This window comes from Azolla caroliniana, unplaced genomic scaffold (assembly GCF_043228905.1).
Source record: "Azolla caroliniana isolate FFs.n. ecotype wild unplaced genomic scaffold, voAzoCaro1.0.p SCAF_4, whole genome shotgun sequence".
NCBI lineage: Eukaryota > Viridiplantae > Streptophyta > Polypodiopsida > Salviniales > Salviniaceae > Azolla > Azolla caroliniana.
In genome coordinates this window covers 10366693-10380509 of record NW_028230439.1, presented here as the reverse complement: position 1 = coordinate 10380509, position 13817 = coordinate 10366693, and positions in this window count along the sequence as shown.

Here is a 13817-nt window from a genome sequence, read left to right as displayed (position 1 = left end):
TTCTTCATATATTAGAGATGTACCCTAGTGGCAAGCATTGTTTTATATTAACCCATTGAATTGGGTTTTTATTTACTCGATGGTCTCGTGTTCATCTATAAGAGATGAATCCTAGTTCTAACCATTGTGTTGTGTTATACCATACAATCTGATTAAAGTCTCATCAATTGTAGTAGTTTATTATGCAACACCACGAAGTGGATAATGAGGATTAAACACAACACACATTGGTATCCTCAAACATGCCCCTCTGAGAAAGTGCTATTCTTCAAAAACATGAAAAGTAAAACTTGTCAGGAAAAAGGATATGAAGAAACTTGTTGCTTTTCGAAACAACAAATTTCCAACATAACAAAACAATGTGAACAAAATCGCGATAAGGGTCATTCATGCACAATGTTCTTTGTGAAGGAACTACATACCTACCTAAAAGCACGTGAATTAACTTAATAGCGAAGGAGTAAACCCATAAGTCATGGCACATGTTTTCCTCTTTATATGTAGGGCTTGATTTTCGCTTTCAATGCAAAACCCTCTACGAATAGGATTTGTCGTGTATCTTGGTGTAGCCTTTTGTTTTTTAATTGGGGGGTATCTTTTTGCAAAATAATTCTCTCCTATTTCCTTTATGCTATATTTTCAGTCCCTAGATGGTGATGGGTGGGCTTTTAAGAAAAGTAAGGCTTTAAATAAGCGACTACCTTTTTGTATGGCATGTGGCCTTACTTTTTTTATGCTGATCGATTTGGGTCATCGAGATTCGTACATTGGATTGAACTCGCTCATGTGCCTTTCTTTGATGTGTGCAACCATTACTATATTAATCCATACATCCCTATGACATGAAATTTAAGCCATGCATGCATTGACAGGAATCAAGCAATACAATTGCTTGAGCATGATCAAAAGGAAATATTACCACCGCAAGATTATGCCTACAAATTGCTCAATTTCCTTAAACACAAAGTGTTATGTGTGAAGACGGATTATCGAGTGCCATCTCCATCATGGATAGAATACACGTGTTGATTCCTAAATATAAAGATTGATTACCTCATGTGTAAGCAATCATGGGAGTAGAGATACACATCATATCACACAAGAATACTTGTGTGTTGTGAAAGCATATGAGGCATCACTTAGGGGCATTTGAGGAGATTAATTAATTCATTTGAAACATTTTCTAGGGATACGTTGAAATGTGTCAAACAAGCATCAAGGTCTCCTTGATTGTTTTTCTTTTAACCACATGGAATTTTTGCTAAATAATGCCACTAAACTTTACGTATCGATAAAATCCTTTTATACAATAAGATAAATTTTTTCCGTACAACCAAGTGGCTAGTGTGGTATTTATGCAAAAAAACAAGAATATAAGTATATGTGATCAATAATTGTTATGATTTTAGATATCTACAAACTACAACAATAACATGAAGGTGGCCCCGCTTCGAGACAACTCAAGCATCGAATACGATGGAAATAGTCTTTGTTATTAGAAAGGTCTTTCATAAGTTGAGGAATAAATCCAAATTGGTTCCATCATAAATTGCTCAAACGAATTCTAGGAATACATGCCTTCTCAACAAATACCATGAATCAACGGAGTTATAATCGATTTACACGCAAGATGCACACATCATGCGTTTGTTTCTAGGGAATTGTTTACAAGAATATGTTGCCACATATTAGAATTTTAAAAAGTATGCCAACTTATTTTTTCGTAATTACCCTACATATATCTATATACATATATATGCGTTGGGGCCAACCTTGATTTTCCCGGCTCAAAAATTAGGTGCTCTTGTCATAAATCTCAACATGTGTATTTTGTTTTTTCAAAAACACCGTGCCTCATGTGAATGTTGATGCATTTAGTATATATATATGTGGACTCGAACATATGAAATCATACTTTTAGAAAGCCTATTACATGGTATAGTGAATCTCCCTATTTTTAAAAGTCCCTTCGAATTAAGGGTAACTCGCATCATGGGTGGAGGTTTTCGGAGATCAAGTACACATATACCCTAGGGGATTTATAACAAAATTATCACAACTTTTAAGCCATGAAAATCAATGACTGCCCAAATTTATTTTTTGGAAAAAAAAAGACTACCCAAATTTCATCCAGGACTTCTCTATTTCCTTTGGAATTTCATATGGAGGGTCCTGAGATTCAGCAAGCATTGGTGACAGTGGATAAGAGTAGAGCAAAGGAATTACTACATAATACAATGTGGTGGTTACATGTAGGGTTTTATAAATATATATGATACTTCATAATAAATTATATTCATGATAATATTAACACTTTGGACATGCTCTATTTATATATGGAAAACAAGTTAAATAAATAGCAAGGAGCATGTCTATCTAGGAAGGGAGTTAGCACCTTAATATTTTACTTGGATGGTTTAAACATTGTGCTTAACTATGTTTAAGCGAGAAATAAAAAAATCATTTAACATTTTCTTTTGTTTTTTAATATCATTGTGCTTGTTTGTGAGAACGTGCTTTACTTCTAAGCTCTTAAGCTTTTAGTTTAGTTCTCATTTGTAAGTCTTGCGGCTTTATATCTATAATTGTGAATTTAATTGAGGTCTTTTGTTGTTTAAATTCTGGATTTGAACTACTAATATGATATATTATATAGTTTTTAAGTTTGTTTTATAAAAAGTAAAAAGAATGTTTTTGTATAAGATCATATGCATGAGATACAAAGATGAGGAGGAACCATGAGCAAATATTTTATTGCTCGTACTTGAACGTTAATTGGCGATCCTTGTCTCAATGAGGAATCACATGTAAATCGTTGAAGTCACACATATTGTATGCTTGAAATTTTGCGCACACAATTGATGTGTATCTACTGTCAAGGCCAAAGAGATATACATATACTTGTTTTTATGTTTTTAACATATCAGATTTGTAAACATGGATTTGACCGGTACAAAGGGCATGAAACGAGGACTAATAGTCTAGCTTTCTATAGGGTCATTTGATTATGCACCTTGAGTCTCAATTGAATAATAACTTAAATTTGGAAGTATCGCTACAAAAGAAAATATAGTATGACAATAGAGAAATGGATAGGCTACGAGGAGGAGGGTTCTTTGATCCCAAGAGATAGGGAAACACCAGACAAGATCGCAAGCTCTGAATTGCAAGACAATGAGACACCAACACAGAATAAGGCAATTCAAGTACTACTGTATACTGGGCATAAATGGATTGTAGATCCTGATCCTGTGAAAGTACAACCAAATTGGCACATATGTACTCATGAAAACACATGGCTATGTAAGGTTAGTTGGGACCGTTTGCAATGGACATGGCATAATCCTTATGCGGGGCAAGGAAGCAAACCCATCCCTTTCTTTCAATTCACAACTAGATTGGGTCGCCATATTCTAGCTGCTCAAACTGCTCGAGAGCTGGCTGTTGCAAAGGTTCGACACACATATCAGGTTCCTCACTCAATTATCACCAAGTTTTGGAAAAAAATTTGGAAACAACAACACGCACGACGAATCACCACTTTCCAATGGTTGTTAATACATGTTGAGCGGCAAGCTCAACTGGAGCCGGATCGGCTGAATAAGCCTGAGCCGGCAAGCGAGACGGATCGGTAAGCTGTGAGCAACTGGTCTGGCAAGCAACAGAGCCGGTGAGTTGGGGAGCCGGTTAACCGGATCCAATCAGTAACCGGAAGCCTAGTATTAGTGTAGACTACTAGGCAATTATAGTCTCGTAGTAAGTGTTAGATGCTCGTGTGAGCATTGAAGTACGCGGTACTTCTGTCAGTCCCACAAGGACTTGTATAAATAATGCTATTGAGCATAGTTGTAGGTGACTGTGTAATTATATCGTTTTTGAATATAGTTTTTACGTTCTGCTCTCTCTGTCTCTCCTGCGTACTCTGTGTATTCACTACTTTCTTTGTTTTCTAACGCTTCCGCAAGTAATCGTTACATGGTATCAGAGCGCGAGGGTTGAGAACCTCCTCTGTAGCCGACAAACACTAATAGCAAACCCTAACAGGTCGTAAAAACAACAAACAGAGAAGTGATGGATAGAGGGATGGCTAGCTCGCTCCTTGTGGAGAAACTCGACAGATCCAACTATGCATCTTGGTCGTATAAGATGCACCAGTACCTGCTTAGGCATGGCTACTAGAGTTTCGTCGAAGGAGCCAACGAAACAACACTTGATGCGGCACATAAGGACTTCCCAATGTGGGAACAATCGGCAAGCAGAGTGACGTACTGCTTCGCGTCCAGTGTCGAAGACCAGCTGCTGAGCCACATCCGAGACGCCAAGACGCCGAAGGAGGCTTGGGGGAACCTGAAGAAGGTTTTCGCCGCGAGCACTACAACCCGGAAGCTGCAACTCCGACATGAGTTGAGCAATGTCCGACAGAAGGACACGTCGATGGCGGATTACACGGCCCGGATCAAAGAGATCTGTGACTCGCTTGCCTCTATCAACGTTACCGTAGAGGAAGACGAGATGGTACAAGTCTGTCTTGGGGACTTGGTGTCTAAGTTTAGAGCGTTCCGAACGACAGTGTGTACAAGGGAGAATACGCTGTCATTTTTCGACTTACAATCGATGCTCCTTGTAGAGGAGAACCACCCCGGTGCGTCAACTAGCACACCCACTGACAGCCGGATGCTATACACGGAGGCAGATCGGTCCCGTGGGTGTGGTGGACGAGGCGGGTTGGCATGCAATGGAGGCGGCCGGCAAGAGCAAGAACGAAGGCACAGAGAACGTGCCGACAGCAGTTCCGAGACTTCCACTGGCAGGGGGAGTCATGGCGACACCGGAAGACGGCAAGAGAGGTCAGCAACGGAATGCTGGTACTAGGGCAAAAAGGGCCACAAAGAAAGCGAGTGCTGGAGAAAACGAGCCGAATCGGACAAATCCGGATCCGGCAAGGCCGACAAGGATGGCCCACAAAGCTTGCACTACGCGAAGGGATCGGGAGGATCCAAGAATGGTAATGTGCCAACCTTGGTGATGAAGCACGAGGCGAACTCGATGAAGAAGACCACTTCCAAATCGGAGGAAGTCTGGTATGTTGACTCCGGTGCGTCGAACCACATGACGAGCCACAAAGAGTGGTTCTCCTTTTTGGAAAAACTGGATCAACCAGGAGTAGTCGAAACCGGAGATGACACTCCTCACCTAATCGTGCACGTCGGAGAAGTCCCTTTGAGCCACGTCGGACAGAAGGGGAAGCTGATGAACGTATTACACGTTTCGACAATCACGAAGAACCTGGTGTCGGTCGGACAGATAGTCGACTAGGGGATGCAGGTGCGGTTTACGTACCTCGGGTGCTTCATCGAGGAAGAGGGCCAAATTATTGCGCAAGGGCGCAAAGAAGGGAGGATGTTTATCCTTGACACCAATGACGTCGGCACCGCTCTGTTTGCAAAAGGACAGAAGGTCGAATCGGACATCGACCTGTGCCATAAGCGGATAGGCCACGTCAATTACCGGAGGCTTCAAGACCTGCAAACGAAACAAGTTGTTTTCGGTTTGCCGAAATTCAGCGGCCGGAAGGCCCAAGTATGCGAAACCTGCCAACTCGGGAAGCAACACCGGCTTTCATCCCCTACCGAATGTAACCAGAGCCGTAACAAGCTCGACCTAATCCATTCGGATGTGTGGGGACCGACATAGAGTGTTAGTCTTGGCGGGAGTCGATACTTCGTCTCCTTCATCGACGACTATACGCGGCACACATGGATCTACCTCATTGAGCGTAAGGGTGAAGTCTTCGAGTGTTTCCGGAGTCTCCAAAGCATGGTGGAACGGGAATCGGAGAGGAAGATTAAATGCCTGCAGTCGGATGGCAGGAAAGAATACTTTTCTGGCCAATTCAACAGTTATCTGAAGCAAACGGGAATTCAGCGAGAGTTCAGCTGCAGATACATACCGCATCAGAACGGTGTTGCTGAGAGGAAGAACCGGTCGCTCATTGATGCGGCAAGGGCAATGCTAGAGGAGAAGAGCATGCCCAAATTCTACTGGGCGGAGGCAGTCCAAACGATTGTCTACATCCAGAACTGGATCGGTGACAAGGTGTCAGCTCACGAGCTGTATTTCAGGCGCAAGACGAATTTGAGACACCTTAAGATCTTCGGTAGCATTGCATATGTGCATGTACCGGATGAGAAGCGGAGGAAACTGGATGCAAAATCGGAAAAATGCATCCTAGTCGGCTATGCTCAAGAGCAAAAGGGTTATAAGTGTTATAACCCCCGGACAAAGCAGGTCCGAGTTAGTCGAGATGTCGAGTTTGATGAATCAGTATCGTGGTACTCCTTACCGACTCCGACCTCCGAATCTGACCCGATGCCGGAGGATGAGGCTAGTGAGCCTGAACCAGCCCTGGTAGAGGATGATGAAGCGGGAACTCAAGATGAGAGTCTGGAATCGTTCCAGCTGAGCGGGCTAAACGAGAGACTGAGTCAATCTGACCAGTCTGATCAGGAACCGACGAGTAGTGGAGACTCTGCCGTGCACTCCCCGTGCAAGGAACCTAGGAGACGGTTCACGCGTAAAGAGAAGGGGAAGAAGAAGATGCTGGAATTCGAAACCGGCAACGATGAGTCGGATCGGTGTGAATCCAACTCCGGCAGGGAGAAAGGTGGATCTTTGGCAATGAAGCCCGAACTGGCCAAGAAGGGCCTCAAACCGGGTAACGGTGAGCTACGCCGGTCCACCCGCCAGAAGGATCCTGTCAAGCGGTACGGGTACAATGAGTACATGGCACATCACTATGCGTACATGACTAAGGTGGCGGAAGTGTGTGAGCCGGAGAGCTACGTAGAAGCGACCACAAACGCAAATTGGCGTGCCGCTATGGAGGAAGAAATGCGGGCACTTGATGTCAACAAGACATGGGACCTGGTTGACCCTCCTCGTCACTGTAAACCGATCGGATGCAAGTGGATATACAAAGTAAAGTACAATGCCGACGGTTCTATTAACCAGTATAAAGCCCGAGTAGTGGCGAAGGGATACGCGCAGACCCACGGAATTGACTACGACGAGACCTTCGCTCCGGTAGCGAAGATGACGACGGTTTGTGTGGTGCTGGCGGTTGCTGCAACAAGGGGATGGCATCTTCACCAGATGGATGTGAAGAATGTGTTTCTTCAGGGTGATCTTGAAGAAGAAGTCTTTATGACTCAGCCCCCCCGGTTTTCAATCGGAGATGAACAAGTCGGTGGTATGCCGGCTGAAGAAGTCGTTGTACGGCCTGAAGCAAGCCCCTCGAGCTTGGAATGCGAAGATCATGCACCGGTTGCGTAAGATGGGGTTTGTGGCCTCCAAATCGGACTCTTCGTTGTTCATCCGGCAAGGCTTCGCCGGCCCGGTATGTATACTGTTGTATGTTGATGATCTAGTCATCAACGGACCGGGTGTTCTAGAAATCAACCGCGTCAAGTCCCTGTTGTCAGACGCATTTGAGATGAAGGACCTAGGGGACCTTCATTATTTTCTTGGGATTGAGGTGATCCGAACCCCCGACAACATATTACTCTCACAACGACATTACGTCTTGAATATGCTGTACAAGTTCGGCATGACAGAATGCCGACCTGTCTCCACACCCTTGGACCGGAACCAGAAGCTCCGTCCCAGCTCCGGACCGGCCTGCAACGAGAAACGGTTCTGACAAATTGTTGGAAGCCTTATTTACTTGACTATCACGCGACCCGACATCAGTTATCCGGTTGGTATGATAAGTCAGTTCATGCAGAAGTCGACCGTGGAGCACCTTTAGTGCGCGCAATGGATATTGCGGTATGTCAGCGGCACCAAGGACCAGGGACTGTTTTACCGGTGAGATATCCCCGAAGAGCTCGTCGGTTACACGGATGCCGACTGGGCCAGCGATGCATCAGATCGCCGATCAACCTCTGGTTACATGTTTTCCCTAGGTAGCGCGGTTGTTGCGTGGAGTAGCAAAAAGCAGCCAACAGTTGCTCTGTCGAGCACTGAGGCTGAGTATCGGGGCGCTACCATTGCCACCTGTGAAGCCATTTGGCGTCAGTGACTGCTGCAAGACTTACGGATCAAGGTACCAACCCCGATTCTGGTCTACTGCGACAACATAAGCAGCATGCAACTCGCCAAGAACCCCACATTCCATGCTCGCACAAAACACATCGAAGTGCACTATCACTTCGTGCGTGAGCGTGTCCTGAGCGGTGAGGTTGACCTTCGGTATGTTCACACGGATCGGCAAATTGCCGATATCTTCACCAAAACACTCGGCTTGGACAAGTTGCAACACTTCATCGAAATGCTTGGTGTTCAACATCTCGATGTGCCACACTTGAGGGGGAGAACGGGCAAAGACACCGGAACAGGCAAAGGCAAAGAGACTACCGATTGTGGTGGTGAGGGAAGAACAGAAGGCGGCAGAGTCAAGAAGGATAGAGCCAACCGAAGGAAGAAGGCCAAGACCCGGACATGGTCCGATGTGGTGAAGGGCTTGGAACCAAAAGACGAATCGGGTGCAACCGATTCGGACAAGAGATGGAACGAATCGAAGACAATCGATTTTGTTCAATAGACAGATTCGAAAGAACCGGATCAATTCAAGGCTGTTGAGAGACAAGCTCAACATCGGCCGGATCGGCTGAAGAAGCCGAGGACCGGATCGGTTGGGACCGATCGGTTAGGCTGAGTGCGTAAACCGGGAGGTCGTTAGGAAAGATATTCCGTGAGGAATATATTTGGGAGTTAGTGTAGGAGCTCTTGATGAGCATTGAAGTACTGTCAGTACTTCGGTTAGTCCTTCTAGGACTTGTATAAAAGTGTTCACTTAGCACGTCTTATGTACAGACCGAGTATTATTGTTGAATATAGTTCTTATCTTCTCTCTCACTCTCTCTGTCTCTCCTGCGTATACTGCATAAGCTCAAGCTCTCCATTGAAGCTAAGTTTCCTTCCATGTATTCCGTCTTCATATTTGCTTCCGCACGCTACTTTCTACATAGTATCAGAGCGCGAGGGTTGAGAACCTCTCTGCAGCCAACACAGCTTGACGAAGAAGAACCACAAGAACGATGGATAGGGGCATGGCGAGCTCGCTTCCAACAGAGAAGCTCGACAGAACCAACTACGCGTCTTGGTCTTACAAGATGCACCAGTACCTGCTCGGGCACGGCTACTGAAGTTATGTCGAAGGAGCTAATGACGCGGCACCCGAATCGACACACAGAGACTTCCCGTCGTGGGAGCAATCAGTGAGTAGGGTATTGTACTGCTTCGCGTTGTGTGTGAGCGAACAACTATTGAGCTTTGTTCGGGATGCAAAGACGACGAAGGGTGCGTGGGAAAATCTGAAGAAGATTTTCACCGCGAGCACCACAGCCAAGAAGCTTCAGTTCCGACAGAAGTGTTGGGATTACGGTCCCTCCGGATGGGATGATCGGATGTCTGGATATGAATGATGAAGACCCGGTTTCGGAGCCGGATGATGAATGTACCCGGAGAGAGATCCGGATGCGGGGACATATTTGTGAATATGTTTGCCAAGGGCCCTTGAGGCTACATTTGTAAATAAGCCCGAAAGTCATATGTGTATAAATATGACTTAGGGCAAACAGTTTTTATGTTGCTACTCATTTTTCTGTTTTTCCACTCAAGAGGAGTGAAGAGAGAGTAGCCGTGAGAGAGATAGAGCGTGAGAGGGGAAGAGGTCGACGCCTCTGTGTAATTCCGCCGCCTGTGGCGAGGACAGCGAGCTCAAGGTCGTCGCCTTGCAGCTCGCCATTGTATATTTCTCTGTGCATAGTTTTGGTTCGGAGTCTTGTACTCCCGTGGTTTTTCCCGTACAGGGTTTTCCACGATAAATCGTGTGTCCACTCTATTTTTCGCATTTCCCATTTTCTGCAACAACGATTCGTGTGTTTCCTTGGTTGTGGCCGAGAGGTGAAGTTTGGAAAGTGACGATTATTTCCATCAATTTGGTATCAGAGCGAGCTGCTGCAGAAAATGGAAGGCGGCGGCAGCGGGCAGCCGGGGATGATGGTGCTGAATGCGCAGAATTACGCCGACTGGAAGATCAAGATGGAGGATCTTCTGATTGTTCGGGACCTGTACGAACCGATTGACAGGTCGGAAATACCGAAGGGGGTACTTGAGTCGGAATGGAGGCTTCTGAACCGGAAAGCCGTTGCAACCATTCGGCAATACGTCGACGTGAGCGTTCTACAACATGTGGCGAACGACACCAACGCATATGAGATGTGGCGGAAGCTGTCGGGCCTCTACGAGAGGAAGAATGCGTTGAACCGGACCTCCCTGATGAGGAAGATAGTGAACCTCAAGTACCGGGACGGCGAGAGTATGGTGGAACACGTAAGCACGTTCATGGGATTCGTGAACCAGCTTGCGGCGATCAAGTTCCCGTTGGAGGATGCAATGCAAGCCATCATCCTGATGTGTACATTGCCGGAAAGCTGGGAGAACCTGGTGGTGACTCTCAGCACCTCCTGCACCGAAGATAACTTGTCCCTACAAACGGTAAAGACAAGTATTTTGAACGAAGAAGCGCATCGGAGAGATAAAGAACCGGCCTCCGACTCGAAGGCGTTGCTTACCGAATCGGAACGGGGAAGACAATGGAACCGGAGTCCGCAAAGACGGGAGAAGTCGGGGACCCGGTCGCAGTCAAGAGGAAGACCCACATGCTTCCACTGTGGGAAGCCGGGGCACTTCCGGAAGAATTGTCGGCATTACCGAAAGGACAACGGAGCCGACGACACCGATTCGAAGAAGTCACCGGAGAGAAACGGTGCATACCGGGGAGCCACGGACCGGAGAGGTCCGGATCGGCGAGGGCAGGACAGGAAAGGAACGACGGCACTCGCGGCAAGTGAGGAAGAAATCATGCTCATCACAGAAGAAGGTGAACTAAACATTGCCGGCGATGAGACGACCTGGATGGTCGATTCCGGAGCGTCGTTCCACCTGACCCCGGAAAGAAGATACTTCTCATCCTACACAGCCGGTGAACATGGCTGTGTTCGGATGGGAAATGAAGGTACGTGCCGGATTGCCGGCATAGGAGACGTGTGGTTGACAACCTTGACCGGATGCAAAATGCTGCTGAAGGATGTCCGACACGTTCCGGAGGTTCGATTGAACCTGATTTCGGCCGGGAGGCTAGACGATGAAGGCTACACAGGTAGCATCCGGAACGGCGTAATGAAGTTCAGCAAGGGGAGCCTGATAGTGGCTGGGGCCCGGAAAGTCAACACACTGTACCTGATGAATGCCCGGTTATGTCCGGAAGAGCTGAATGTGGCAGCCGACACTGCCGGTGAGCTGTGGCACAAAAGACTGTGCCACATGAGTGAGAAGGGGATGAAGAGGCTTGCAGAAGACAACCTTATTCCAGTGAAACATGTGCACCTGGAGAAGTGCACCGATTGCCTGGCCGGTAAGCAGAACCGAACCTCCTTCCACTCAAGGCCATCGACGAGACGTAGTGTACCATTGGAGTTGGTACACACTGATGTGTGTCAGGTAGAAACGAAGTCACATGGCGGAGCCCAGTACTTCGTGACATTCATTGATGATCACAGCCGAAAGCTGTGGTCGGCACCATTGAAGACAAAGGACCAAGTGTTGTCCGTCTTCAAAGAACTCCACGCGAGAGTGGAAAGAGAATCCGGCAAGAAGCTGAAAGCGATACGAGCGGATAACGGAGGGGAATACCGAGGGCAGTTCGCGGAGTACTGTCGCTCGAAAGGAATCCGGCTCGAGTTTACTGTGCCGAAGACGCCGGAACTGAACGGGCTGGCCGAGAGGATGAACCGGACCATAATGGAGAGGGTCCGGAGTATGCTGGCGCATGCGAAATTACCCAAGGGATTTTGGGCTGAGGCAATGTCGACGGCAACATATGTGATAAATAGATCACCCTCAGTACCCCTGGATGGAGACACGCCACAGAGAGTGTGGACCGGTAAGGAAGTGTCCTACCGGCATCTGAAGGTGTTCGGGTGTCTCGCATACGTGCATGTGGCAAAGGACCGGAGAGGAAAGCTAGATCCAAAGACCCGGCCATGCATATTCCTCGGTTACGGCGACGACGAGTTCGGCTACCGAGTATGGGACCCGGTCGACAAGAAGATATTCAGGAGTCGAGACATCATCTTCATGGAGGACAAGACACTCGCCGACTGGGAGTCGGAGAAGAAGATGAAGAGCTCCAAGTTGACCGGTGAGAATCAACTCTACGAGGAGCAGTCCCGACCGGCAAGGGACCGGTTAGCACTCGAGGATCCGGCCGAAGACAATGAAGAAACAGAACCGGCCGAGGAAGATGAAACTGATACCGGAACCGGCCCCGATCCCGAAATGGATTCGGATGAAGAGGAAACGGAGGAGCCGGTTACCGAAGCTCCGGAACGGAGATATCCTCTAAGAGAGAGAAGGGCTCCCCGGAGATTTCCGGAACCAGAGCACGTGCTGCTAACCGACGAGGGGGAGCCGGAGAGCTTTGAAGAAGCAAAGCATGACACCCATAGCCGCAGGTGGTTAAGTGCCATGCAGGAGGAGATGGATTCCCTGCATGAGAACCACACATATGAACTTGTGGAGTTGCCGAAAGGAAAACGGGCACTCCGTAACAAGTGGGTGTTCAAGCTGAAACCGGGAGATGCCGGAAACCCCCTGAGATACAAAGCCAGGATCGTGGTGAAGGGGTTCCAGCAGAAGAAGGGCGTCGACTTCGACGAGATATTTGCCCCGGTAGTGAAGATGACCTCTATCCGGACGGTGCTGAGCATAGCGGCAAGCATGGACCTCGAGGTAGAACAGATGGACGTGAAGACGGCATTCCTTCACGGTGACCTCGAAGAAGAGATATACATGCAGCAACCGGAAGGATTCGAGAAGAAAGAGAAGGAGCACTTGGTATGCCGGTTGAAGAAGAGCCTTTATGGTTTGAAGCAGGCTCCCCGGCAGTGGTACCGAAAGTTTGACTCCTTCATGACCGATGAAGGGTACTACAAAACGCAGTCCGACCACTGCGTGTTTGTGAAGAAGTTCGACGGAGGAGACCTTCTAATACTCCTCCTATACGTGGACGACATGTTGATCGTCGGACGGGACCAGGTCAAGATACGGATGCTGAAGAAGGCTCTTCACCGAACCTTCTCAATGAAGGACCTGGGTCCGGCGAGGCAAATACTAGGGATGCACATCATCCGGGACCGGAAGAAGAAGCAGTTGTGGCTGTCACAGGAGAAGTACGTGACAAAGGTGCTTCAACGGTTCAACATGTCGGAAGCAAGACCAGTCGGGTCGACTCTCCCGGCAAACTGCAAGCTGTCCAACAAGCAAAGTCCCAAGACAAAGGCTGAAAAGGAGGATATGATGAAAGTGCCGTATGCCTCAGCCGTCGGGAGCTTGATGTACGCCATGGTGTGTACGAGACCGGACATAGGATATGCAGTCGGAGTGGTGAGCCGGTACATGAGCAATCTTGGCAAAGAGCACTGGAACGCGGTCAAGTGGATACTCCGATACCTGAAGGGCACGGCAAATGTGTGCCTCCGATTCGGCTCCGGTAAGCCCGAACTTGACGGTTTTACCGATTCGGATATGTCGGCTGATGCAGATACCAGCCGGTCCACATCCGGGTATGTGATGACCTATGCAGGGGGAGCCGTTTCGTGGCAGTCGAGGCTGCAGAAGATGGTTGCGTTGTCAACCACGGAGGCGGAGTACATGGCGGCTGTTGAAGCCGGCAAGGAAATAATATGGATGAA